Genomic DNA, 26,876 nt, shown 5'->3' on the forward strand with positions numbered 1-26,876 from the left:
CACCCACCAACACAATAAACGTAAACCATGATAATAAAGCAAAACAGCAAACAAAAACATGGATAATAAACAAAGGATCTCACAACCTCCCTTAAACCCCAAGAGCTACTGGCCAGATTCAGACCATTGCCTGTAACATCTGCTTCTCAGAGAGATTACAGTGTGGGAGAGCCTAAGCCACCCTAGCTACATAGAAGGAAGAGACCGAAGGGAGAAAATGCCAACACCTGTCTCAGAGATTAGCATGGCCATGTGGATAAACATGAGATGGAATGTCTCTGTCTCCATTTCCTATGGACTCTGCTAGGATCACTCCAGAAAGTTCAGGTTAAAGATCAAACAGACCCACAACCTCCTTTTCTAGATGTTCGACCTGACTTTCCTGTGAGTCCAGCAGGTACAGTCACAGCCCTGTCTCCAGGACACACAGACCTTATCTCCTACCTCACCTCAGAATACTAACTCTATCCGTTTTCTTCAGTTCCAGAGACGAGGTGCCCAATGTTATGACAAGCTGTGGGTCCCCAAAGCTGAGTAGCTAAGGCTGGTTTCTGCTTCTGTTGCCAAAACTGTCTGGCCCTGTTGTTGGAAGACGTTTTATAGCTCGAGTTCAGAGGTCAATGTTTGCTTGTCTTTTTCACACTGAAGTTGTTTTCTTTAAGGAGGTCAAGACATTCCTTCACTGGACTAAATTTCCTTTTTCATTTGTCATTAACATTCATCCTGGTCACATGCAGACACTTGTTATGTGGTAAGTGTACAGTGCCCGGTGTGGGTGCTTCTCCTTCTAACTTTATTCTATCCAAATTCTCCTGTCTTTTCACTAAATTTTATTTTAAGTGTATGGGTGTTTTGTTTTGTTTTGTTTTGTTTTGTTTTGTTTTGTTTTGTTTTGTTTTGTTTTTCTGTGAAATTCTCCACAACACAAATTGCTCTAAAATTTCCCCTGCTTCACTCGTTCTCCTTCTGCTTTATAAGAGCTGTTCCAACTGCCAGCATCCTCCCTCCTCCTGATTTTTCATAACAAGGGGTCATTTCACAAAGAAATCCTGGGAGGTGAGCTGCAAAGAATGAGCTTGGACAAGTGAGTGGCCCCTCAGCTTTGGGTTGGGGACACTGGTGCCCCCTCTGGAGGGAAATGTTGCCAGAGACAGGTAAAATTTCCCCAAAGTGACTGAAAGAGATCTGGGAACAACTATAGTTGAAAGATAGTTTAGTCTGCTGTAAAAACAACAACAACAACAACATACACACAAAGAGAGAGTGAGAGTGCCACATGTCTTTCTTCTGGCACACTGGGCAACATCTGATCCATTTAGGAAGACTTAGAACTGATAAAGTAGGAAAGGGAATCTGGTGAGTGAGCCTCTTTCCTAGGAACTGAAGAAAACTGATAGTGTCAGTTGTCTGAGATGGTTTAGGAGATAAGGTCTGTGTGTCCTGGAGACAGGGCTGTGACTGCTCCTGCAGGACTTGCCAGTCAGGGCAACCATCTGGAAAAGGGGACTGTGTGTCTGTTTGACCTCAACCCAGGGCTTGGATGTTTGAATCATCTCTTCTCAGAGTTGATGTAGATTGGGAAAGGATCTTTACCTATCCTAAATCAGATAGGGGACTAATATCCAATATATATAAAGAACTCAAGAAGGTGGACTCCAGAAAATCAAATAACCCCATTAAAAAATGGGGCTCAGAACTGAACAAAGAATTCTCACCTGAGGAATACCGAATGGCAGAGAAGCACCTGAAAAAATGTTCAACATCCTTAATCATCAGGGAAATGCAAATCAAAGCAACCCTGAGATTCCACCTCACACCAGTCAGAATGGCTAAGATGAAAAATTCAGGTGACAGCAGATGCTGGCGAGGATGTGGAGAAAGAGGAACACTCCTCCATTGTTGGTGGGATTGCAAGCTTGTACAACCACTCTGGAAATCAGTCTAGCAGTTCCTTAGAAAATTGGATATAGTACTACCAGAGGATCCTGCAATACCTCTCCTGGGCATATATCCAGAAGATGTCCCAACCGGTAAGAAGGATACATGCTCCACTATGTTCATAGCAGCCTTATTTATAATAGCCAGAAGCTGGAAGGAACCAAGATGCCCCTCAACAGAGGAATGGATACAGAAAATGTGGTACATTTATACAATGGAGTACTACTCAGCTATTAAAAGGAATGAATTTATGAAATCCCTAGGCAAATGAATGGACCTGGAGGGCATCATCCTGAGTGAGGTAACACAATCACAAAGGAACTCACACAATATGTACTCACTGATAAGTGGATATTAGTCCAAAAACTTAGGACCCCAAGATATAAGATACAATTTGTTAAACGCATGAAACTCAAGAAGAACAAAGACCAAAGTGTGGACACTGTGCCCCTTCTTAGAATTGGGAATAAAACACCCATGGAAGGAGTTACAGAGATAAAGTTTGGAGCTGTGATGAAAGGATGGACCATCTAAAGACTGCCATATCCAGGGATCCATCCCATAATCAGCTTCCAAACGCTGACACCATTGCATACACTAGCAAGATTTTGCTGAAAGGACACAGATATAGCTGTCTCTTGCAAGACAATGCCGGGGCCTAGCAAACACAGAAGTGGATGCTCACAGTCAGCTAGTGAGTGGATGGATCACAGGGCCCCCAATGGAGGAGCTAGAGAAAGTACCCAAGGAGCTAAAGGGAACTGCAACCCTATAGGTGGAACAACATTATGAACTAACCAGTAACCCAGAGCTCTTGATTCTAGCTGCATATGTATCAAAAGATGGCCTAGTATATCATCACTGGAAAGAGAGGCCCATAGGACTTGCAAACTTTATATGCCCCAGTATAGGGGAATGCCAGGGCCAAGGTGTGGGAGTGGGTGGGTAGGGGAGTAGGGGGGGGAGTGTATTGGGGACTTTTTGGATAGCATTGGAAGTGTAAATGAGGAAAATACCTAATAAAAAAGATTAATTAAAAAAATTGTTATGTAGTCAAGGATGCTCCTGAACTGATTCTGACCTCCTCTCCCAAGTGCTGGGATTTCAAGCAATGGTGTGAGATGTCAGTAACTTCAGTTTCAAGGGATATGAGGCCTTCTTCTGTGTCTCCTGACACCAGGAACCCACATCATGCATGGAAATACATGGTGCCAAAAAACCTGTCCAGTTGTGGGCTCTGCATCTTACTGTATATGAACTGGTCGGACTATTTCCTTATAATAACTACGTTTAGGACTCTTCTGTTAGGCTGGTCAGAATCCCCAAAGCATATTATTCATTAGTCCCCTGGATGCACTTGCCTTGGAGCTGAATGAAGGCCTGGGTTCCACAATTTATCTGTGAATATTTGCATTATTCCTTCCTACAAGTACAAAGTCCTCTTAAAAGGTAAACCTAAAACCTCCCAACCTTAGGATCTTATCTGACTTGATCCTGAATAAAAAAAACAAAAAAACAAAACAAAAAAAAAACCCATAATCTCCACCAACTGTTTAGACTGCATTGATTTCATAACATTCTGTCTGCCTGTGACTCTCTGGGTATTAAAGGCAAGTGCCACCATACTAGGCTAGGTCATTGTGTCTTGCAAGATTGAACTAGATCATCTGGGCCATTGTAAAGTAATCTTCTGGTACACATAACAGGAAAGTGGTATCATATCCCTGTCATGTGAGGGTCCAGGGAACAAGTTGGTACATGATTAATCTATGTGGGCTGAAAAGAGAAGGAGAATGTTCTTCAGAGGAATGAACTACAACAATGGCTGTTTCTTCTTGACCTTGAGCCAACTCCACTGTGTATATTCAGAAGAGAAAGCAATTGTCTCAGCAGCAAATTCACAAGACAGTGACTTTCATCACTCTCCTTATGCTGCCTAGACCACAGATCCAAAGACCTTCTAGTAGTGGGAACACCTTCTAGCCTGGATAATTGTCAGACACTCTGTACTAGGCCTCTGCCTGCACCTCACATTCCACTGTCTACTCCCAGGTCAATGTAATCGTTTCAAAGCCTACTGTTGTAAGCCTGGGCATGTGCTTCCATCTTTGGGTCCTTTGTACTTTGCTACTGGTGTCTGCTTAAACCTAAGAGTGCTAGCACTGTAAATCATTTCACTCTGTTTCACTGATAACTGCTACTTTGTCAGAGGAAGATATTAGCATATGGTAGTACAGGCGACCCGGAGCAGTTGTGCATCATCCAGGCAAATCATCCTCACTAAACCTGACTCTGACATCTAGTGAGGCTTCAACAGGCCACAGGGATTAGTGCAAATTTCATCACAGTTTTTTTTTTTTTTTTTGGTCTCTTTGAGATAATCAGAGGTAGACAATAAAACAAAACTATAGCAACAAAGAAATAGCAATGAAATAACAGCATCTACTACAGTTGGCCATGCATGTATAGAAAACCATTTAGAGCAGTTTGGAACACATGATGTTCACACCTCAGTTACAAGTTCCCTATTTCCATAATCCCTAACCAGTGTTTCAGGTGTTGGTCTGATGCTGGCCTCCTTGGTTTCTCTAACTTCTGGGCAACAAAAGTGAAAATAAAAAAGTACTGAATCTCTTAAATGGAGCACAGAGTCATATAATTACATGAGTGTATCAGATGGAGAGTTCTCAGTGTAAGTGAGCAGTGGGAAACTTGACCTGCTAAGACCTGGCACCCCCACCTACATGAAAGTCAGAGGACAATTTATGGAGTTTTTTTCTCTCCTATGATGTGGGTTACAGGGAAGGAACTCAGGTCTCTATGCTTGGTCCCATTAACTTTATCAACTGAGCCATCTAGTCAGCCAGTTACCACAGACACAGAATTTAATAATCTATGTATTCATATTTATATTCTGGGTTATACACCCCACTATGAAAACTTTCCATAGGGCAATAAATGGAGTCTGGGAGGGATCTATGAAGAGGGTGGCAGACTTTAAAAGCTTCCATGGAGCCTCACAGTTTTGTTTTGTTTTGTTTTGTTTTGTTTTGTTTTGTTTTGTTTTGTTTTGTTTTGTTTTGTCTCCAACAAGTCTGGATGAGATGGGGTAATTTTTCCTTCTCTTTGACCTCCCTGTGCTATGATTGAACCTAATAATGTCCATGCTCCCTGAGTTACATTCCAGGCCTGTAACTTCATTCATCTGCTACAACAGCTACAAGGCAAGTGGCAATTTGAGACTCCATAGTCAGTTTGGCTGCTATAAGACTGGTCCTTGAGAATGGCTGACAGAATAATTTCAAGCCTAGGAATATCTATCTGAAAGAGAAAAGTAAGTGTCTCAGTCCACTCTGCAAACTCGGGATAGTTTAGTCGTTTAAAGACTGATGTCAAGCTGTTATCTACCTGCACAAATAGCATTACTAGATATCAGGTTAAGCTACCCAACAGGTAACATTTACCAAAACAGCCAAGCACTACACTGAAGTAAATAAGGCTCAGGATCCACCAGAGAATTGAAAGATGGATAAGAAGAGCCATATCACTTGATAATGATTGGTTTCCTGTGTCCCTTTCTGTGTCAGAGTGAGCTTAGAGAAGGTGACCAAAGACAGTGAGCAACTTAACCCATCCCTCAATCCTCAGGCTTCTGCTTAAAAGCCCTGGTTTGACAGCACCAGTTTTGGGATCCAGGGGATTAATTCCTTCACACATTAAGTCTCTGACTCACAGTTAGTCTCAGAAATGAGATGTGTTCCAGGAGACCTTCACAAGCATGAAGCATCCACTGGAAGAAGTACTTCCTCAATAAACTCTAAGATCTAGTGTGGTTAAGATCAATATCAACCATCGCTCTCCCTTCCTAGCCTTGCACAGACATGCTCTCCACCATAGGCATGTGACCTCGATTTCAAGATCCATCCATGCAGGAGAGTGTGAGGTTTCATCCCATCACCAGTTAGCTGGCCTTAAATGGTTATTCCTTCCTCTACTTCTACCCATTGAGGAAATTCTCAATTCTGCATTTCATCAATTAGGCATTTCATGCCTAGTCTGTCTGGTTATATTACATGAGAGGTAACAGATCTGCTCCAACTTTGTCAATTCTATGACCTTATCTTGAACCCACAAGAGCTCTGGATGGGTGCCAGGTAACCTAGGAAAATTAGCATTCCATCTTCAAGCACCTGAACCTATAGGTCTCCATAAACTTCTATCTTTGATTGTGGATGATCTTGTTCAATTAAAAACCACACCATCTGGAAGGACAAAGAAGAAATGTAGGGTAGGGACAGGAAAGAAGGCTCTTCCATTAAGAGCATTTGTCTATCCACCAGAGGATCCAGAGGGCAGCTAACAATCCTATTAATGCATTTCTGGGTTGAACACCATGCCCTCTTCTGGCTTCTGGAGGAATTGCATGCATTGGTGCACAGATGTGGTTGTGGTGGGATTTCTAGAGTCCCCTCTGGGTGCCCGAGGTGGTCTGCTCCATGTGCCTGGCTAGCTTGCTTTTTGCCGGTTTTGCTGGTACCAGGTGCGGGTTGCAGCAGGCAAAACATACATATAATTAAAAAAAATAGTAATGCTCCAAATTCAAACAAATAAACGAAACCCAAAAAGGCTCCAAATGTGTAGTCACACTTATATTACCTAAAAGGAAAGCCATGTCTCAACATGTCTGGGAAACCTCATCATGGGTAGTTGGGAAGTCTTTTTCTGGAAAGTCGGTATTTCTGCTTTACAGTTATCACCAGTGCTGTATTTCCAGGAAATGAGAGGCAGATAGCTCTGGGTTTCCTGATTTCTTATGAACTCCAAGTGAATATTCATTTCCTAAGAAGCTTTAGAGCAATACAGTTGTGACTCTTAGAAGTCTCTACACAAGGGCCGCCCCTTCTAACACCCGGAGACCTAAGTTTACTGCCCCTGACCCCCACCATCTTAAGGGCGGTTGCTTTTGCAAGGGTTGAAAACTTAAGAGCCAGTCCCAGTTAGCTAGAAAAGTCCTGAAGTTACTTTTTCAGGACAGGATGAGTGAAAGTGTGATGGACCTGCCTTTCCTACACCCTTGGGATCTTAGTGTTTGTGCGCGGGTGGGGGTGGGTGGCACGACACTTCTCCCCTTCCAGGGCCCCTCACTCTCCCTCCTCTAGTCGCCCCAGCCCTCCCTAACAGATGGTCTGTCCTCCCTGAGCATCCACCAGTTAGGTCTCTGAGTTGGAGGAGAATTTCATCTCCCACTAAGCTTGCCATACTCCAAGGAACATTTGTGAGAGCTAGTCCCTTTCAAATGTCTCACTGTCGAAAAACTGAAAGTAGAAAGAAAGGAAACAATCTCCATGCAGATGTCTAACCACCCCCACTGGCATACTGGGCAGCATGGGGTTACAGGGTCCTAGGAGCCCCAACCCCGTTCTGTGGCCCCACACAGGTGACCCCCGGTGCTTTCACACCAGCTTCCGAATTACCCCAGGTCGACCCCGCACGATTAGGACCCCGGAGTCAGGGAGGGCAGCTGAGAACAATGATATAGGTATAAATATTGAGCCAGAGGGCAGCTAACAATCCTATTAATGCATTTCTGGGTTGAACACCATGCCCTCTTCTGGCTTCTGGGGGAATTGCATGCATTGGTGCACAGATGTGGTTGTGGTGGGATTTCTAGAGTCCCCTCTGGGTGCCCGAGGTGGTCTGCTCCATGTGCCTGGCTAGCTTGCTTTTTGCCAGTTTTGCTGGTACCAGGTGCGGGTTGCAGCAGGCAAAACATATATATAATTAAAAAAAAATAGTAATGCCCTTCCAGGGCCCCTCACTCTCCCTCCTCTAGTCGCCCCAGCCCTCCCTAACAGATGGCCATGACATTGAAGCGCGGGTCTTCTCCCCCGCGCCCCAGGCACACTCTGGGCTGCTCCGCACGCCCCCTCTCTTTCTGCTGCTTCAAGCCCAGCTCTCATCCCGAGAGGCCCCAGCAACCTTTTCCTCGCTAAGATTGCATGAGCCCTGCTGGGGAAGAAAAGTAACTTGGTTTTTCTCCGAGAAACCCGGCCGGATTAGGCAGCCAGGGCGAGTAGAGGAGAGGAGGCGGGGAGCTGGTGGAACCCTGTGGAAGTCTCCTGGGCAGTCTAATCGCACTTTCTTCTTGTCCGCCTGTCTCCTCCTCCTAGGTGCAAAGATTGTGGGCGGACTATGCAATCACTGAGGAGGGGGAAGAGGAGGGATCAGAGCTCTCCTGCAGTGATGGTGCAGCGCGGCGCGGCGAGGCGAGCCTGGCGACTTGGCTAGGTGGAGTATCACAGCTGCTGTGCTTGAGGTCCTTCGTTCTAGCCTGGCGGCTGCGAGTTCAACTCCGTGCCTCCCCGAGGCCTGTAAGGCAGCGAGTGTGCACCCGGTTCCACTGTGTCACGCCGGCAGCCTGCAGCCAGCATGGAGAAGGACAGCCTGAGTCGCTCTGATCAGCAGTTTGAGTACATGATGGAGATCAGCGAAGGCACCTAAGTGAAGGTGTTCAAGGCCTGCGACTTGAAGAAAGGCTTCCTCTTCGTGAATCTGAAACTCTTGTGAGTGCAGACCAGTGAGGAGGGCATGCCGCTCTCCACCATCCGCAAGGTGGCGGTGCTGAGGCACCAGGAGAATTCCAGCACCCTAATGTGGTCAGGTGAGCTGGGAGCCCTGGCCATGGAGTCCAGGAAGGTGCTGGGCAAAGTGTTGCTGGTGGCCCAACTAAAGTTAAGAGTTGAGTTTCCCCAGATAAAACTGGTGACCCTGTTAGACAGCGCAGAAAAAAAGACCTGCAGTGGCTTCCAGGCAGCCAAGCTATTCTGAAGAGCAGGCTCTGCCTGCCCCAAGGGGTCCAGGGGCATTGGGTCTGCCTGCCCCAAGGGGTCCAGGGGCATTGGGTGTCTTTTAGGGACAAAACCAGACAACCCCAGAAATGTCCCTCCAGCCCTTACTTAACTTTTCTCATCCGTGGGGGGATTTTTGAGAGACAGAGTGACATAGTTATCCAACTTGCAGATAATTAGAAGGAAACTTCAAGGGTAGAGCATAATGTAAATAAAGTTTAAGAAAATGCAGAAATGTGCAAGAATGTATTTGCCAATCACACCCACAGTGGTGCCTTTTTTATATAGTTGTAAATTGGCTTCTGATAGTCTTAGAAGTTCAGAAGTTTAGAGTCTGGCATCTAGTGTTAAACATTGTTTGAAAAATGTCTCTCAAGGCTGGGGTACTAGGAACACTGAACCAGGAAGATCCAGAGTTCAAGACCCTCCTGAGCTACAAAAGACCCTGTCTGAGAAAAGAAAGGGAGGGAGGTAGGTAGTAGGGTGGAGGGCGATTGCTTCTCCAAAGGTTTTCTGATTGTATCATTTAGTATCTGTGGACTGGTATGATCTGACTTAGAATGCCTTTCTCACAGGTGAGATGTGAGTCTGCACTTAGATTCTAAAGCCTCTGTTTTCCCTGGAAGAGTTGTGCAGGTGGGTGGGGGAGGCATTCCTAACCCACTCTCCTGTGATTGAAGAGAATGGTGTTTTCTTGAAGATGCTGGGATTTCCCCATTGTGCCTTTTCTCATCCTCTTTTTTAAACAGATGCATAGCTGGAAGTTAAAAGGGAATGCACAGACTTTTCTACAAATAAGGTGATGAGTTAACATTCTCAGGTCTTCTTTTTAGAGGGATGATCTTGGCGTCTTCATCCTGTCTTCTCATTCCTGTAGGGATTCCTTAAAACAAATATGTGCCTACTGTATGCCCTGGTGCATCCCAGGCTTGATGAGCCAATAGTGTTCTGCACACAGATTTGCTCTAGTTTTATGGTTCATAATCTTGAATTCTGGAGCCTTTGTCAGAATAAATCTGTATGGCCAGAGTGTTCCCATTCCACAGGAAGTTCTGTTTGTCATCCTTATAGACTGTCCGAAACTATCTTTGGAGAAAGTTTCCGTGGACATTGTGTGCTTCCTGAGATTCGTGTTTACTCCTTCAGGTTAGTCCAGCCTTGAGTAGACTTTGAAGATACAGAAAGAACCAGAGGCTGATGAACACCTCTTCCAAATGACTAACTTGTCCAGTCACTGGTTTTTAAGCTTTTCCCATGTTATTTTATTTCGGGATTATCAAATTGACTTTTTTTCTATGTTTTCTGGAGATCATCTGGAGATTTTGAAATGATGATTCCACTCAATCTTATATAAAAGCACTAAGATTAGTGGTCCTGAAACTACTTAAGCAGTTACTCAACATCCTGTAGGAAGACAAAACACAAAATTAAGTACATATAATAAGGGACAATTTACTCCAAAGGAGAGAGAGCAGGATTTGTAGAGAAGAGCAAATAATGATTAAGGCTCATAAACCAGTGGAACTCTGCAGCCTGGATATGGGACAACAATGTATGGTTCCGTGCCATTCCTGACAGAAAAGGTCAGAATTCATCCTCATCCTTAGGGAATAAGCCACCTCCAGATGAAAATTAAAATTATTTCCTTCAACTACCCTCCCCAACACACAGAGAAACCTGTCTTGATTTATACAAGGACACACAGGTTAGGAAGATTAGCCAAGACCTTCTCAAGTCTCATAATCTTTAGATAATTTAGAAGTTCAGTTTATTTATTATTTTTAAAATATTTTTATTTAAATATTTTCTTTATTTACATTTAAATGTTATTCCATTTCCTGGTTACCTCTCTGAAAACCCCTAATCCCCTACCATCTCCCCCAGCTCACTAGCCCACCTACTCCAGCTCCCTGGTCCTGGCATTCCTGAGCACGGGGGCATGGAGCCTTTACAGGACTAAGGGCCTCTCCTCCCATTGATGACCAACAAAGCCATCCTCTGCTAAATATGCAGCTAGAGAAATGGTTCCCTCCATGTGTACTCTTGGGCTAGTGCTTTAGTCCCTAAGATCACTGGGGGTACTGGTTGGTTCATATTGTTCCTCCTATGGGGCTGCAAAACCCTTCAGTACCTTGGGTCCTTTCTGTATCTCCACTACTGCAGTCCCTGTGATCAGTCCAATGGTTGGCTGAGAGCATCCTCCTCAGAATTTGACAGGCACTGACAGAGTCTCTCAGGAGGTAGCTATACCAGGCTCTGGTCAGCAAGCTCTTGTTGGTATCCACAAGAGCACCTGGGTGTAGTGACACTATAGGGAATAGTTAGACAGACAGGACAGTCTCTTAATGACCTTTCATTCAGTCTCTGCTCCACACTTTGTCTCTCTGTCTCCACCCATGGGTATCTTGTTCCCCCTTCTAAGAAGAACCAACATATCCACATTTTGGTCTTCCTTCTTTTGAGCTTCATGTGGTCTGTTAATTGTATCTTGGGTATTCCAAGCTTCAGGGCTAGTATCCACTTATAAGTGAGTGCATACCATGTGTGTTCTTTTGTGATTGAGTTACCTCACTCAAGATGATATTTTCTAGTTCTATTCATTTGCCTAAGAATTTCATAAATAATTGTTTTTAATAGCTGAATAGTACTCCATTGTGTAATTACATCACATTTTCTGCATCTATTCCTCTGTTGAGGGACATTTGGGTTCTTTCTAGCTACTGGTTATTATAATAAGCCTGCTATGAAAATAGTGGAGCATGTGTCATCATTACATGTGGGAGCATCTTCTCGGTATATGCCCAGGAGTGTTATTGCTGGGTCCTCAGGTAGTACTATATCCAGTTTTCTGAGGAACCACCAAAATGATTTCCAGAGTGGTTTTCAAGCATCAGTGGACTCAGTTCCCAAATAAAAGGACATAGTCTAAAAGATTGGAAAAGTAAACATCACCCGGGATTTTGCTGCATACAGGATATGCACCTCACTGACAAAGACAGATACTACCTTAGAATTAAAAGCTGAAAAACAATTTCCCAGACTAATGTTCCCAAGAAATAAGATGAAGTAGGCATTCTAATATCAAATAAATCGACTTCCAGCCTAAAGTTTTCAAAAAAGACAAGGAAAGACACTTCATATTCATCAAAGGAAATATCTACCGAGATAAACTTTCAATTCTGAACATCTATGCTCCAATTGCAAGGGCAACCAAAACCAGAAAAGAAATTTTACTAAAGTTCAAAGCACACATTGTAACTCCCACAACACTGGAGGGAGACTTCAAGTACCCCACTCTCATCAATGGTCAGATCATGGATACAGAATCTAAACAGAGACAAAATGAACCTAACAGAAGTTATGAACTAAATTGATTTAACAGATATATATATATATATATATATATATATATATATATATATATATATATATATAACATTTCATCCTAAATCAAAAGAATATACCTTCTTCTCAGCACCTCATGGCAACTTCTACAAAATTGACCATATAATCATTCACAAAACAGGCCACAACAGATACAAAATATTGAAATAATCTGATGCAACCTATCATATCACCACGGACTAAGGCTGGTCTTCAATAACAACAAAAACAACAGAAAGCCCACATACACATGGAAGCTAAACAATGCTTTCCTCAATTATAACTTGGCCAAGGAAGAAATGAAGAAAGAAATGAAAGACTTTTTAGAATTTAGTGAAAACAAAGTTACAACACACCCAAACTTATGGGGCAAAATAAAAACCATGTTAAGTGGAAAACTCATAGCTCTGAATACCTCCTAAAAGAAACTGGAGAGAGTATATACTAGCAGCTTGACAGAACATCTGAAAATTCTAGAGCAAACAGAAGCAAATATACCCAAGAGGAGTAGATGGAAGGAAATGATCAAACTCAGGGCTGAAATCAACCAAAGAAACAAAGAAACAAACAAACAACAACAACAACAAAACTATACAATGAGCCAACAAAACAAGGAGCTGATTCTTAGACAAAATCAACAAGATAGAAAATCCCTTATCCAGACTAACCTGATGGCACAGACACAGTATCCAAATTAACAAAATCAGAAATGAAAAAGGAGACATAATGACAGAAACCAAGTTAATTAAAAAAAATCATCAAATCCTACTACAAAAATGTACTCAACAAAACTGGAAAATCTGTATGAAATGGACAATTATCTTAACAGATACCTGGTACCAAAATTAAATCAGGATCAGATAAACCATGTGAACTGTCCTATAACCCCTAAAGAAATAGAAGCAATGGGTAAAATCTCCCAGCTAACAAAAGCTCAAGACCAGATGGGTTTAGTGCAGAATTCTTTCAAACCTTCAAAGAAGACCTAATACCTATTCCCTTCAAACTATTCCACAAAATAGAAACAAAAGGAATAATACCCAATGTGCTCTATGGAGACACAGTTACACTGATACCAAAACCACACAAAGACCCAACAAAGAAAGAACTTCTGAATTTCATTTATGGATACCAGTGCAAAATTATGCATTTCACTTCTCAAAAACCAAATCCAAGAACAAATCAGGAAGATCATTCGTCATTATCAAGTGGACTTCATCCCATGGATGCAGGGATGGTTCCATATACAAAAATCCATCTGCATAATCCACTATCTAAAAAATCTCAAAGAAAACCACTACATGATCATTTCATTATATGATGAGAAACCATTTGACAAACTTCAACATCTATTTATGATAAAAGTCTAGGGAAGATCAGGAATTCATGGCCCATACCTAAACATAGTAAAATCAATATACAACAAACCTGTAGCCAACATCAAAGAAGGGAGAGAAACTGGAAGCAATCCCACTAAAATGAGGGAGTAGACAAGGCTGCCTTCTCAGTCCCTACCTATTCAATATTGTACTCAGTGTCCTAGCCAGAGCAATTAGACAACATAAGGAGGACAAAGGGATACAAATTGGAAAGGAAGAAGTTAAAATACCACTATTTTCAGATAATAGGATCATATTCTGAACTGACCACAAGTTCCACCAAAGATTTCCTTCTTTTATCTTTCTTCTATTTTTAAAATTTTTTTCCTTTATATATTTTAAACTCCAGAATTTTGTTTGTTTGTTTTTTGTTTTTGTTTTGTTTTGCTTTGCTTTGTTTTGTTTTGTTTTGTTTCAGGACAGGGTTTCTTGGTGTAGCCCTGGCTGTCCTGGAACTCACTTTATAGACCAGGCTGTCCTGGAACTCAGATATCTATCTGCCTCTGCCTCCCAAGTGCTGGGATTAAAAGTGTGCGTCACCATGCCAGGCTAAACTCCAGATTTTATTCCTCTCCTGGTCCACCCCCATACCATATCCCATACCACCACCCCCAAACCCCTGTGTCCACAGGATGTTCCCACCACCAGGCAAACCCCCACCAGACCTTCAAACTCTCTAGGGCCTCCATTCTCTTGAGGCTTATGTGCATTTTCTCTGACTGAATCCAGCCTGGCAGTCTTCTGCTGTATATATTTTGGGGGCCTCATAACAGATGTTGTATGCAGCCTGGTTGGTATTGCAGTGTCTGAGAGATCTCCAGTGTCCAGGATTACTGAGTGTTCTTGTCCTCCAACAAGGTTGCCCCCCCCCCCTCCTCAGCTTCTTTCAGCTTTCCAACAACTGGGGTTAGCAGGTTTCCATAATTCAACCACAGGGGTCAGCACACAACCAATGGTTAGAAGCACTGACCACCAGAGAACTGCTAAACCTGATATACAACTTCAGCAAAGTGACTTGATATGAATTATATCAAACATATCAGTATCCTTTTTTTACTCAAAAAATAAACAGGCTGAGAAAGAAATTAGGGAAACCACATCCTTCTCAATAATCACAAATAAAAGAAAATACCTTTTTTTAAATTTTTAATATTTTTATTACATATTTTCCTCAATTACATTTCCAATGCTATCCCAAAAGTCCCCCATAGCGCCCCCCACTTCCCTACCCACCCATTCCCATTCTTTTGGCCCTGGCATTCCCCTATATTGGGGCATATAAAGTTTGCAAGTCCAATGGGACTCTATTTCCAGTGATGGCCAACTAGGCCATCTTTCGATACATATGCAGCTAGAGACAAGAGCTCCGGGGTTCTGGTTAGTACATCATGTTGTTCCAACAATAGGGTTGCAGATCCCTTTAGCTCCTTGGGTACTTTCTCTAGCTTCTCCATTGGGAGCCCTGTGATATATCCAATAGCTGACTGTGAACATCCACTCCTGTGTTTGCTAGGCCCCGGCATCGTCTCACAAGAGACAGCTATATTTGGGTCCTTTCAGCAAAATCTTGCTAGTGTATGCAATGGTGTCAGCGTTTAGAAGCTGATTATGGGATGGATCCCTGGATACGGCACTCTCTAAATGGTCCATCCTTTCACCACAGCTACGAACTTTGTCTCTGTAACTCCTTCCCTGGGTGTTTTGTTCCCAATTTTAGGAAGGGTCACAGTGTCCACACTTTGGTCTTCATTCTTCTTGAGTTTCATGCGTTTAGCAAATTGTATCTTATATCTTGGGTATCCTAAGTTTGGGGCTAATATCCACTTATCAGTGAATACATATTGTGTGAGTTCTTTTGTGATTGTGTTACTTCACTCAAGATGATGCCCTCCAGATCCATCCATTTGGCCAGGAATTTCATAAATTCATTCTTTTTAATAGCTGAGTAGTACTCCGTTGTGTAAATGTACCATAATTTCTGTATCCATTCCTCTGTTGAGGGACATCTGGGTTCTTTCCAGCTTCTGGCTATTATAAATAGGGCTGCTATGAACATAGTGGAGCATGTGTCCTTCTTACCGGTTGGGACATCTTCTGGATATATGCCCAGGAGAGGTATTGCTGGATCCTCCGGTAGTACTCTGTCAAATTTTCTGAGGAACCGCCAGACTGATTTCCAGAGTGGTTGTACAAGCTTGCAATCCCACCAACAATGGAGGAGTGTTCCTCTTTCTCCACATCCTCGCCAGCATCTGCTGTCACCTGAATTTTTGATCTTAGCCATTCTGACTGGTGTGAGGTGGAATCTCAGGGTTGTTTTGATTTGCATTTCCCTGATGATTAAGGATGTTGAACATTTTTTCAGGTGCTTCTCTGCCATTCGGTATTCCTCAGGTGAGAATTCTTTGTTCAGTTCTGAGCCCCATTTTTAATGGGGTTATTTGACTTTCTGGAGTCCACCTTCTTGAGTTCTTTATATATATTGGATATTAGTCCCTTATCTGATTTAGGATAGGTGAAGATCCTTTCCCAATCTGTTGGTGGTTTTTTTGTCTTATTGATGGTGTCTTTAGCCTTGCAGAAGCTTTGCAGTTTCATGAGGTCCCACTTGTCAATACTCGATCTTACAGCACAAGCCATTACTGTTCTATTCAAGAATTTTTCCCCTGTGCCCATATCTTCAAGACTTTTCCCCACTTTCTCCAAAGACAAAAACCACGTGGTCATCTCCTTAGATGCGGAAAAAGCATTTGACAAGATCCAACACCCATTCATGATAAAAGTCTTGGAAAGATCAGGAAGTCAAGGCCCATACCTAAACATGATAAAAGAAATCTACAGCAAACCAGTAGCCAACATCAAAGTAAATGGTGAGAAGCTTGAAGCAATCCCTCTAAAATCAGGGACTAGACAAGGCTGTCCACTTTCTCCATACCTATTCAACATTGTACTTGAAGTCCTAGCCAGAGCAATTTGACAACAAAAGGAGATCAAAAGGATACAAATTGGAAAAAATGAAGTCAAAATATCACTTTTTGCAGATGATATGATAGTATATATAAGTGACCCTAAAAATTCCACCAGAGAACTCCTAAGCCTGATAAACAGCTTCGGTGAAGTAGCTGGATATAAAATTAACTCAAACAAATCAATGGCCTTTCTCTACACAAAGAATAAACAGGCTGAGAAAGAAATTAGGGAAACAACACCCTTCTCAATAGTCACAAATAATATAAAATATCTTGGCGTGACTCTAACTAAGGAAGTGAAAGATCTGTATAATAAAAACTTCAAGTCTCTGAAGAAAGAAATTATAGAAGATCTCAGAAGATAGAAAGATCTCCCATGCTCATGGATTGGCAGTATCAACATTGTAAAAATGGCTATCTTGCCAAAAGCAATCTACAGATTCAATGCAATCCCCATCAAAATTCCAACTCAATTCTTCAACGAATTAGAAAGTGCAATCTGCAAATTCATCTGGAATAACAAAAAACCTAGGATAGCAAAAACTCTTCTCAAGGATAAAAGAACCTCTGGTGGAATCACCATGCCGGACCTAAAGCTTTACTACAGAGCAATTGTGATAAAAACTGCATGGTACTGGTATAGTGACAGACAAATAGACCAATGGAATAGAATTGAAGATGCAGAAATGAAGCCACACACCTATGGTCACTTGATCTTCACGACAAGGGAGCTAAAAACATTCAGTGGAAGAAAGACAGCATTTTCAACAAATGGTGCTGGCACAACTGGTTGTTAACATGTAGAAGAATGCAAATTGATCCATTCCTACCTCCTTGTACTAAGGTCAAGTCTAAGTGGATCAAGGAACTTCACATAAAACCAGAGACACTGAAACTTATAGAGGAAAAGAAAATACCTTGAAGGAGACTCTAACCAGGAAAGTGAAATATCTGTATGACACGATCTTCAAGTCTCTGAAGAAAGAAATCAAAGAACATCTCAGAAGATAGAAAGATCTCCCCTTCTCATGGATTGGCAGGATTGATATAGTGAAAATGGCCATCATGCATCTGCAGACTCAATTCAATCCCCATCAAATTTCCAAATCAATTGTTCTTATACTTAGAAAAGCAATTTGCAAATTCATTTAGAATAACAAAAAAAATATGTCATAGAAGAGTGAACAAAAGTGTCACAGGAGGAAATGTGGAGACAAGCTGTGGAACTGAGACTGAAGGAAAGGCCATCCTGAGAATTCCCACCTGGGGATCCATCCCATATACAGACACCAAACTCAGACACTGTCAAAGATGCGAAGAAGTGTTTGATGACAGGAGCCTGCTACAGCTGTCTCCTCAGAGGCTCTGCCTGAGACTGATGAATACAGAGAAGGATGCTTGCAGCAACCCTTTGGAATGAGCATAGGGTCCCCAATTGAGGAGTTAGAGAAAGGACTGAAGGGGCTAAATGGGTTTGCAACAATTGGAAGAACAACAATGTCAACCAACCAGATACTCCAGAGCTCACAGGAACTAAACCACCAATCAAAGAGTACACATGGAGCAACCCAAGGCTCTAGTTACATATGCATCAGACAATGGCCTTGCCAGACATTAATGGGAAGAGAGGCCCTTGTTCCTTTGAAGGCTCAATGCCCCAGTGTAGGGGAATGCCTGGGCAAGTAGACAGCAGTGTTTGTGTGAGTGGGGAACTCTCTCATAGATGCAGATGGAGGGGGCATGAAATAAAAGGTTTTGAACTAGAAACCAGGAAACAGGATAAATTTTGAAGTGTAAGATTAAAATATTTTAAAATAGAAAAACAAAATGAATTGAAGACCCAGAAATTTAACCACACATATCGACACATGATCTTTGACAGAGAAGCCAAAAATATACAATGGAAAAAAGAAAGCATCTTCAATCAATGGTGCTGGTCCTACTGTCAGTAAGTAAGTATGTATAAAAATGAAACTAGATCCATATTTGTCACCAGGAATAAAACTCAAGGCCAGGTGGATCAAAGACTTCAACATAAAACCAGATTCACTGAATCTAATTGAAGAGAAATTGAGAAAGAGCTTCAAACTCACAGGAATTGGAGCAAATTTTCTAAATACGCTCCGATGGCTCAGGTTCTAACATCAAAAATTGATAAATCGGACCTCATGAAACTGAAAAACTTATGTAAGGCAAAGGGCATAGCCAGTAGGACAAATTGATAGCCTACATATTGGGAAAAATTTTCACTAACCTTACATTCCAAAATATCTAAAGAACTCAAGTAGCTAAACACCAAGAAGAATAGAACCCAGTCTAAAAATGTCGTAAAGAACTATAGAAAAAAGTCACAACAAGGATCCTTGAATGGCCGAGAAGCACTTAAAGAAATGTGGAAAGTCCTTAGTCTTCAGGGAAATGAAAACCAAGGCGACTGAGATTTGTATAAGGCAGTATAATTTCCAAATAAGAATGGCCAAGATCAAAAACTGGTAAAAGCACATGTTGGTGAGAATGTGAGAAAAGAGAAACAAAACTTCATTTCTAGTGGGAGTGCAAAGTGCTTTGAGAGCTATGGAAATCAATCTGGAGGTTCTCAGCAATCTTCCATTTGCCTGCCACTCCTCCAAGTACTATGATCCCTGCAAGGGCCCTGATCCCCAGACAGCCCCAGACTAGAGACCACAGTATACCCATCAGTCCAAAAGAGAGGCAGGTCAAATCCAGGGACCAGCCAAATGCCACAAGAATCAAAGGACTTCTGAAAACCCTGACACTAAGTGTGTCCCATGTACATCACAGAGGAGGAAATGTACCTCATGGTTGCTTATATGTCTGTGGTACCAGAAAACCATCAGTAGGAAGAGTGTAAATCTCCTCTGAGGGAGGAGAGGAGACCCAAAAGGTATAAACTCTTTCGATTTTTGTCATGGATCCCAGATCAGTGCCTGTGGATTTCATGTGATATGTTTTCTCTGGTTATTTCCAGATATAGGGGTTGATGAGTGGTACCCTGTCAGGATCCTGCACTAGAGAAATAATCATAACCTTCACTTCAATTCTAGGCAGGTTCCCCATAAGGCATCCACATGATTTTCTAGGTTGTTCACATCTCTCTTCAACAAAGATTCAGACATTATTACAATGTTATTATTCAATATATTATACATGGGCTATTGGAGTAATGTAGTGTTTTTTTTTAAACTCCACTACAGTGTGTAGTTCAAAGCTCAGTTTCCAGCTGTTTTTAAAAGCTGAGAAATAATTACAAGCCCAAGTGCTCTATGACAGTTGGGAATGCAGGTAATGACCTCAGCAGACGATAGGTCATAATAATTGGTTGTCCAGCTGAATAGATCTAGTGTGGGACGTAAAGCTGAATTGAAAAACAACACTAACGGGGCTGTTGTTCCTTCCTTCCCTAGGTGTAAAATACTCCAGCAGAAACTGGAACATGGAACAGACCAGGACAAGGTCTCCTTTGAAGAGAACTTCTATAGGGGAAGCTCTGCATGTGCAAAGCAAATATTTCATCTCATCCCCAGTAATCATAGCTATCATCTGCTGCATTAATTTCCTTTATTTTTGTTTCATTGGAATGAATAGCTCTTAATTTCATCTGGGCTCTGGCTCAGCAAGTGTGAACATGTAGAGGGATTCAGACATGTGTTGAGACACATCAAGAGCTGCTAGGAAAGCAGGAAGATTCTGAGAGTGTAAATTTTTCTTGTCCTAATAGGTCATCCAGGAAAATTAAAAAATCATTCTACAAAATTGTAAAGATTTGAGCCAAGGTTGGTAACATGTATTCTGCTTAGTCTTGGGTGTTCTTATTCTTCAAACCCACACTCCAAAAAAGGAGACCTACTAAAATTTCTCTTGTAAAGATTGTTACCAGAAGTAACTCATTTTCTACTGTGTTGCCAAGGACAGTCATTGGCTGTAAGTCTTTGCTATAAAATAACAGCAAAAGAAGGCTGTTTTGCACAATTCTTGTTTTTGGATTTTGGTTTGAGCTTTGATTACTTTTGTTCTTTGGTTTTCTTTCATTTCATTAGAAGTTTTTTTGTTTGTTTCTTTGCTGTTGTTTTGTTTTGTAATTGATTTAATATTTTGATAAGGCTATACACTGTACATATTGACTGCCCACTTTTAGTTACTATTGAATAAATTGGATGTTTTCTTAAGATTAAAACAATGATCTCCACCTCTTCACTCATAAGAAACTTCTTTATTCAGCTGTGGTATCATCCTACTGAAATCTCACACCTATCAGACACAGATGGATCTCTGTAAGGGGCTTGGGTTCCATAATGACTTCTCAGCCAGACTGAGCTACAAAAGTGATTGATTTTACATTCAGTGTGTCTAGTGTGTCCAACTCTGTGGATACCGATGTCATGATGGAAAAATTCACCATGCTGTATCCTTGCATGTCAAATATTTAGCTGCTGCTAAAATACTGTGGATGATAGTGTTGAACAAATTAATGGGAAATATATCAGTATTTCTGAAATGTCTTTCAGAAAATAAAAACATATTCTAATGGAATATAAAAGCTGTCAGAAAACACAGACATGTATGCTTCTGCTTTCCTTCAAATGTTCATTCAGTGGCAACTACTACTAGAGATACTCAATTTTAGGACCTTTTGAGATAGGGAATTTTTTTGGTGATTTTGTTGTTTTTCTTGATTATGAGAGTGAATTTTGTGCTTGACAATACATTTGGTTCCTTTTGGGTGTTTTAACACAAGCACAGTGTGTATTTCAGTATTCAGTATCCAGATGTTTTTAAAAGCTGAGACAAAATCCAGGCCCATATGATCTATGAGTTTTCTCCCTCTGTTTTCTTTCGCCCCAGTGGTGATTTTGTTTGTAATTTTGATTTATTTTATATTTATGCATGTTTTACCTTCTGTAGGTCTGTGCAACACTTGCATGCCATTCCCCAAAGGCCAGAAGAAGTTATGGGGTTTCACCTGGAACTAAAATGACAGAGGACTGTTAGATGCCAGGTGGGTTTTTTGAGAAACATATTCTCAGATGAAGAGCTATTTCTCCATCCCCTGATATGCACTTTTGTCCTTCCTTGTGTGGTATATTAGTGGAATGGATCATACCTATAGAAAGAGTTTCTTGAGATATGTTTACTTTGTTGTAAAAAAGTAGAAGCACCCATCTCCTTTCAGAGCAAAAGCAGTTTAGAATGTGATTTGAAGTTTCTCTTTAGATCAGAGAAGCAGATTTTGGGAACAGTAACACCAGGTAACAGGGACAAATAATAGTGCAGAGCCCATCACTGACACTACCATGGGAAAGTGGGCAATGCAGAGAATACTGGCATAAGACAATGGAGCTGGTGCCAAGTTAAAATCTTGCAATTGTAGTGGCTCTGAAAATGAGATAGAGCCTTCCCAGATGGTGGCTGAATGGCCTCCTCCATTTCTTTACAAAAGGAAACAAGGTATCCAATTGAGTAGCTGGTGTGTACTGGAGATTCATCCTCTGCTTTGCAGGGTAGGGCTCTCATGGGAAAGCCTCTACCAAAGCACTGAATGGGTCAGAGGTGCTTAACCCTTAACTCAGTACTTCTGCTAGCTTTCTGATTCTGTACATTGCACACAACTCTCATAAAAGAGTCCCAGTGTTTTGACTTAGTTTGACTGGCATACAGTATGACATATTCTATACTTTATTATTCAGGACTACTCTCAAATGTTGTGTGAAACTAATTTCAGAACATCAATAACTTTTACATTTCTCGGGTCCAAATGTTGTCCCTATTTCATTTTCTAATACATTATTCAAACTTTCTTTAAAAGTCATGAATTAATCTGGAACTATCATTACACAGTTTTTACATAGTTTCCAAGATGAGAACACACAGCATACACCTTGGACATTTTGAAGTGTGCTGTACTGAGCTCCTTATATCTCAATTTTTCATACTTTAAGAATCATTACATCAAGAAACATCGAGTTTCACAGACTACACCAAAGCAGAAATAGAAAGAAATAGAAAATTCAGATATAATAGAATAATTATACACATCAAGGCCAGCTGAAAAGCAGTCATGCACAATGAATTCTCTACAGTGATTGTACAGGGCTAAGGTTAAGATAAAGGGGAATTATGTTTTAGTTTGAAAAGCTTCCACAGTCTATTGAGATGTTTCTATCACAGCCTACATCAGGCAGTCCCTTATTTCAAATGGCAGGTACCCAGGAGGAAGGTATCTCCTGCTTCTCAAGAACACAGACACCATCCCTTTTTACAAGTAGCTGCTGCAGGCTCCTGAGAGTTTTCCATTGTGTCCTGTTGTGGGCAGTCCCTCCAATTGTCACTCTCCATCATCATTTAAATGTAAATATGCAGAGACCTACAGCCACAGCTGGCCTCCTTGGTTTTTCTAATTCTGGGCAACAAAAGTAAAAATAAAGAAGTACTGAATCTCTCAAATGGAGCATAGAATCATATAATTACATGTGTGTATCTGATGGAGAGTTCTCAGTAAGTGAGCAATGGGAAACTTGAGCTGCTGTGGGCTAAGACTTGGCACCCCTACCTACATGAAAGCCAGAGGACAAAATATGGAGTTTTTTCTCTCCTATCATGTGGGTCACAGGGAAGGAACTCAGGTCTCTATGCTTGGTCGCATTACCATTATCCACTGAGCCATCTCATCAGCCAGTCACCACAGACACAGAATGTCATAATCTATGTATTCGTATGTACATTCAGGCTTATACCTCAACTATGGAAACTTTCCCCAGAGAATATATCTACTCAATTAAGGGCAATAAATGGAGTCTGGGAGGGATCTATGAGGAGGGTGGCAGACTTTAAAAGCTTCCATGGAGCCTCTGGTTTGTTGACATTGTTTTTCTCCCTATTGGGTTGCAAACCCCTTCTGCTCCTTCAGTCCTTGCCCTAACTTCACAATCTGGGTTCCCTCACTTAATGTTTGGCGGTCTGCATAGCATTTCAAGAGACAGCAATAACAAAAGTTACAGTTATGAAGTAGCATTGCAATACTTATATGGTAAGGGGGCGGGGAGCATCACCAAAAACTAAAGAACTTCATAAAAGTGTCACAGGATAGGAAGGTTGAGAAGCACAATGTTGAATAGGTATGGAGAGAGTGGACAGCCTTGTCTAGTCCCTGATTTTAGTGGGATAGCCAACATCAAAGTAAATGGTGAGAAGCTGGAAGCAATCCCACTAAAATCAGGGACTAGACAAGGCTGTCCACTCTCGCCCTACCTATTCAACATTGTACTTGAAGTCCTAGCCAGAGCAATTCGACAACAAAAGGAGATCAAGGGGATACAAATTGGAAAAGATGAAGTCAAAATATCACTTTTTGCAGATGATATGATAGTATATATAAGTGACCCTAAAAATTCCACCAGAGAACTCCTAAACCTGATAAACAGCTTCGGTGAAGTAGCTGGATATAAAATTAACTCAAACAAGTCAATGGCCTTTCTCTACACAAAGAATAAACAGGCTGAGAAAGAAATTAGGGAAACAACACCCTTCTCAATAGTCACAAATAATATAAAATATCTTGGTGTGACTCTAACTAAAGAAGTGAAAGATCTGTATAATAAAAACTTCAAGTCTCTGAAGAAAGAAATTATAGAAGATCTCAGAAGATGGAAAGATCTCCCATGCTCATGGATTGGCAGGATCAACATTGTAAAAATGGCTATCTTGCCAAAAGCAATCTACAGATTCAATGCAATCCCCATCAAAATTCCAACTCAATTCTTCAACGAATTAGAAAGTGCAATCTGCAAATTCATCTGGAGTAACAAGAAACCTAGGATAGCAAAAACTCTTCTCAAGGATAAAAGAACCTCTGGTGGAATCACGATGCCTGACCTAAAGCTTTCCTACAGAGCAATTGTGATAAAAACGGCATGGTCCTGGTATACTGACAGACAAGTAGACCAATGGAATAGAATTGAAGATGCAGAAATGAAGCCACACACCTATGGTCACTTGATCTTTGACAAGGGAGCTAAACCATCCAGTGGAAGAAAGACAGCATTTTCAACAAATGGTGCTGGCACAACTGGTTGTTATCATGTAGAAGAATGCGAATTGATCCATTCCTATCTCCTTGTACTAAGGTCAAATCCAAGTGGATCAAGGAACTTCACATAAAACCAGAGACACTGAAACTTATAGAGGAGAAAGTGGGAAAAAGCCTTGAAGATATGGGCACAGGGGAAAAATTCTTGAATAGAACAGCAATGGCTTGTGCGGTAAGATGGAGAATTGACAAGTGGGACCTCATGAAACTACAAAGCTTTTGCAAGGCAAAAGACACTGTCAATAAGACAAAAAGACCACCAACAGATTGGGAAAGGATCTTTACATATCCTAAATCAGATAGGGGACTAATATCCATTATATATAAAGAACTAAAGAAGGTGGACTCCAGAAAATCAAATAACCCCATTAAAAAATGGGGCTCAGAACTGAACAAAGAATTCTCACCTGAGGAATACCGAATGGTAGAGAAGCACCTGAAAAAATGTTCAACATCTTTAATCATCAGGGAAATGCAAATCAAAACAACCCTGAGATTCCACCTCACACCAGTCAGAATGGCTAAGATGAAAAATTCAGGTGACAGCAGATGCTGGCGAGGATGTGGAGAAAGAGGAACACTCCTCCATTGTTGGTGGGATTGCAAGCTTGTACAACCACTCTGTAAATCAGTCTGGCGGTTCCTTAGAAAATTGGACATGGTACTACCGGAGGATCCAGCAATACCTTTCCTGGGCATATATCCAGAAGATGTCCCAACAGGTAAGAAGGACACATGCTCCATTATGTTCATAGCAGCCCTATTTATAATAGCCAGAAGCTGGAAAGAACCCAGATGTCCCTCAACAGAGGAATGGATACAGAAAATATGGTACATTTACACAATGGAGTACTACTCAGCTATTAAAAAGAATGAATTTATGAAATTCCTGGCCAAATGGATGGACCTGGAGGGCATCATCTTGAGTGAAGTAACACAATCACAAAAGAACTCACACAATATGTATTCACTGATAAGTGGATATTAGCCCAAAACTTAGGATACTCAAGATAAAAGATACAATTTGCTAAACGCATGAAACTGAAGAAGAATGAAGACCAAAGTGTGGACACTGTGCCCCTTCTTAGAATTGGAAACAAAACACTCATGGAAGCAGTGACAGAGACAAAGTTTGGAGCTGTGATGAAAGGATGGACCATCTAGAGACTGCCATATCCAGGGATCCATCCCATAATCAGCTTCCAAATGCTGACACCATTGCATACACTAGCAAGCTTTTGCTGAAAGGACCCAGATATAGCTCTCCCTTGTGAAACTATGCCGGGGTAACAAACACAGAAGTGGATGCTCACAGGCTGGAGAAAGTACCCAAGGAGCTTTGGGGATGTGCAACCCTATAGTTGGAACAGCATGATGAACTGACCAGTACCCCGGAGCTCTTGTATGTATCAAAAGATGGCCTAGTCGGCCATCACTGGAAAGAGAGGCCATTGGATTTGCAAACTTTGTATGCCCCAATGCAGGGGAATGCCAGGGCCAAAAGAATGGGAATGGGTGGGTAGGTAAGTTGGGGGGTATGGGGAACTTTTGGGATAGCATTGGAAATGTAATTGAGGAAAATACATAATAAAAGAATATTAAAAAAAAAAGGAAGGTTGAGAAGCACTGCTCTGTACTGATACACTGAAACATCTCCTGATTGCCCATAATCCTAACTTGATACATATGTTATCTATCATTGTTACACTCTTTAGGGAAGCAAGACAAAAAGATTATCCCCCTGTGGGAGAGAGAGAGAGAGAGAGAGAGAGAGAGAGAGAGAGAGAGAGAGAGAGAGAGAGAGAAAGAGAGAGAGAGAGAGAGAGACCAGGTTCCTGTCAGCGCCAAATTTTTTCACATTGGCTATATTGACTGAGTTTGGTGTTTGCAAATGGGATGGAACAGTAGGTGTGTCAGTCTCTGGGTGGCCTTTCCTTCAATCTCTGCTCCTTTCTTTATCTCTGCATTTTCTTTTGAGAGAAGTAATTCTGAATTAGTATTTTTGAGGCAGCTAAATGGCCCCACTCTTCAACTGTGGCCATGCATATTCACTGAATATGGTTTGTATAGTTCATACCTGCCCTTTGTTTGGTATTTAGGCTAATGTCCTCCATGTTGCGTCCTGGGAATCTCTTGGGTCCCTGGCATCTGGGACTTTATAGTGGCTACAAACACTTCCCCCTCCCCCATGGCTACAGACCTCCTTTCAAATGAGTTACCCTCTGTACTTCTCCCCTATCTCCTCCCATATCTG

The 26,876-nt window shown here is 41.6% G+C and overlaps 1 long non-coding RNA gene across 1 annotated transcript in view; it reads left to right on the forward strand.

Moving 5' to 3' along the window:
• The window catches only part of LOC147001723 (uncharacterized), a 227,414-nt gene extending 206,482 nt beyond the window's left edge, over positions 1-20,932 (forward strand). The window contains exons 2-3 of the long non-coding RNA XR_015044618.1: positions 8,109-8,599; positions 19,944-20,932. This is a non-coding gene — a long non-coding RNA (uncharacterized LOC147001723). The remainder of the gene's footprint in view (positions 1-8,108; positions 8,600-19,943) is intronic.
• Positions 20,933-26,876: the final 5,944 nt, after the last annotated feature.

Source organism: Mus caroli, unplaced genomic scaffold (assembly GCF_978045245.1).
Source record: "Mus caroli unplaced genomic scaffold, Mus_caroli_1 scaffold_12, whole genome shotgun sequence".
Lineage (NCBI taxonomy): Eukaryota > Metazoa > Chordata > Mammalia > Rodentia > Muridae > Mus > Mus caroli.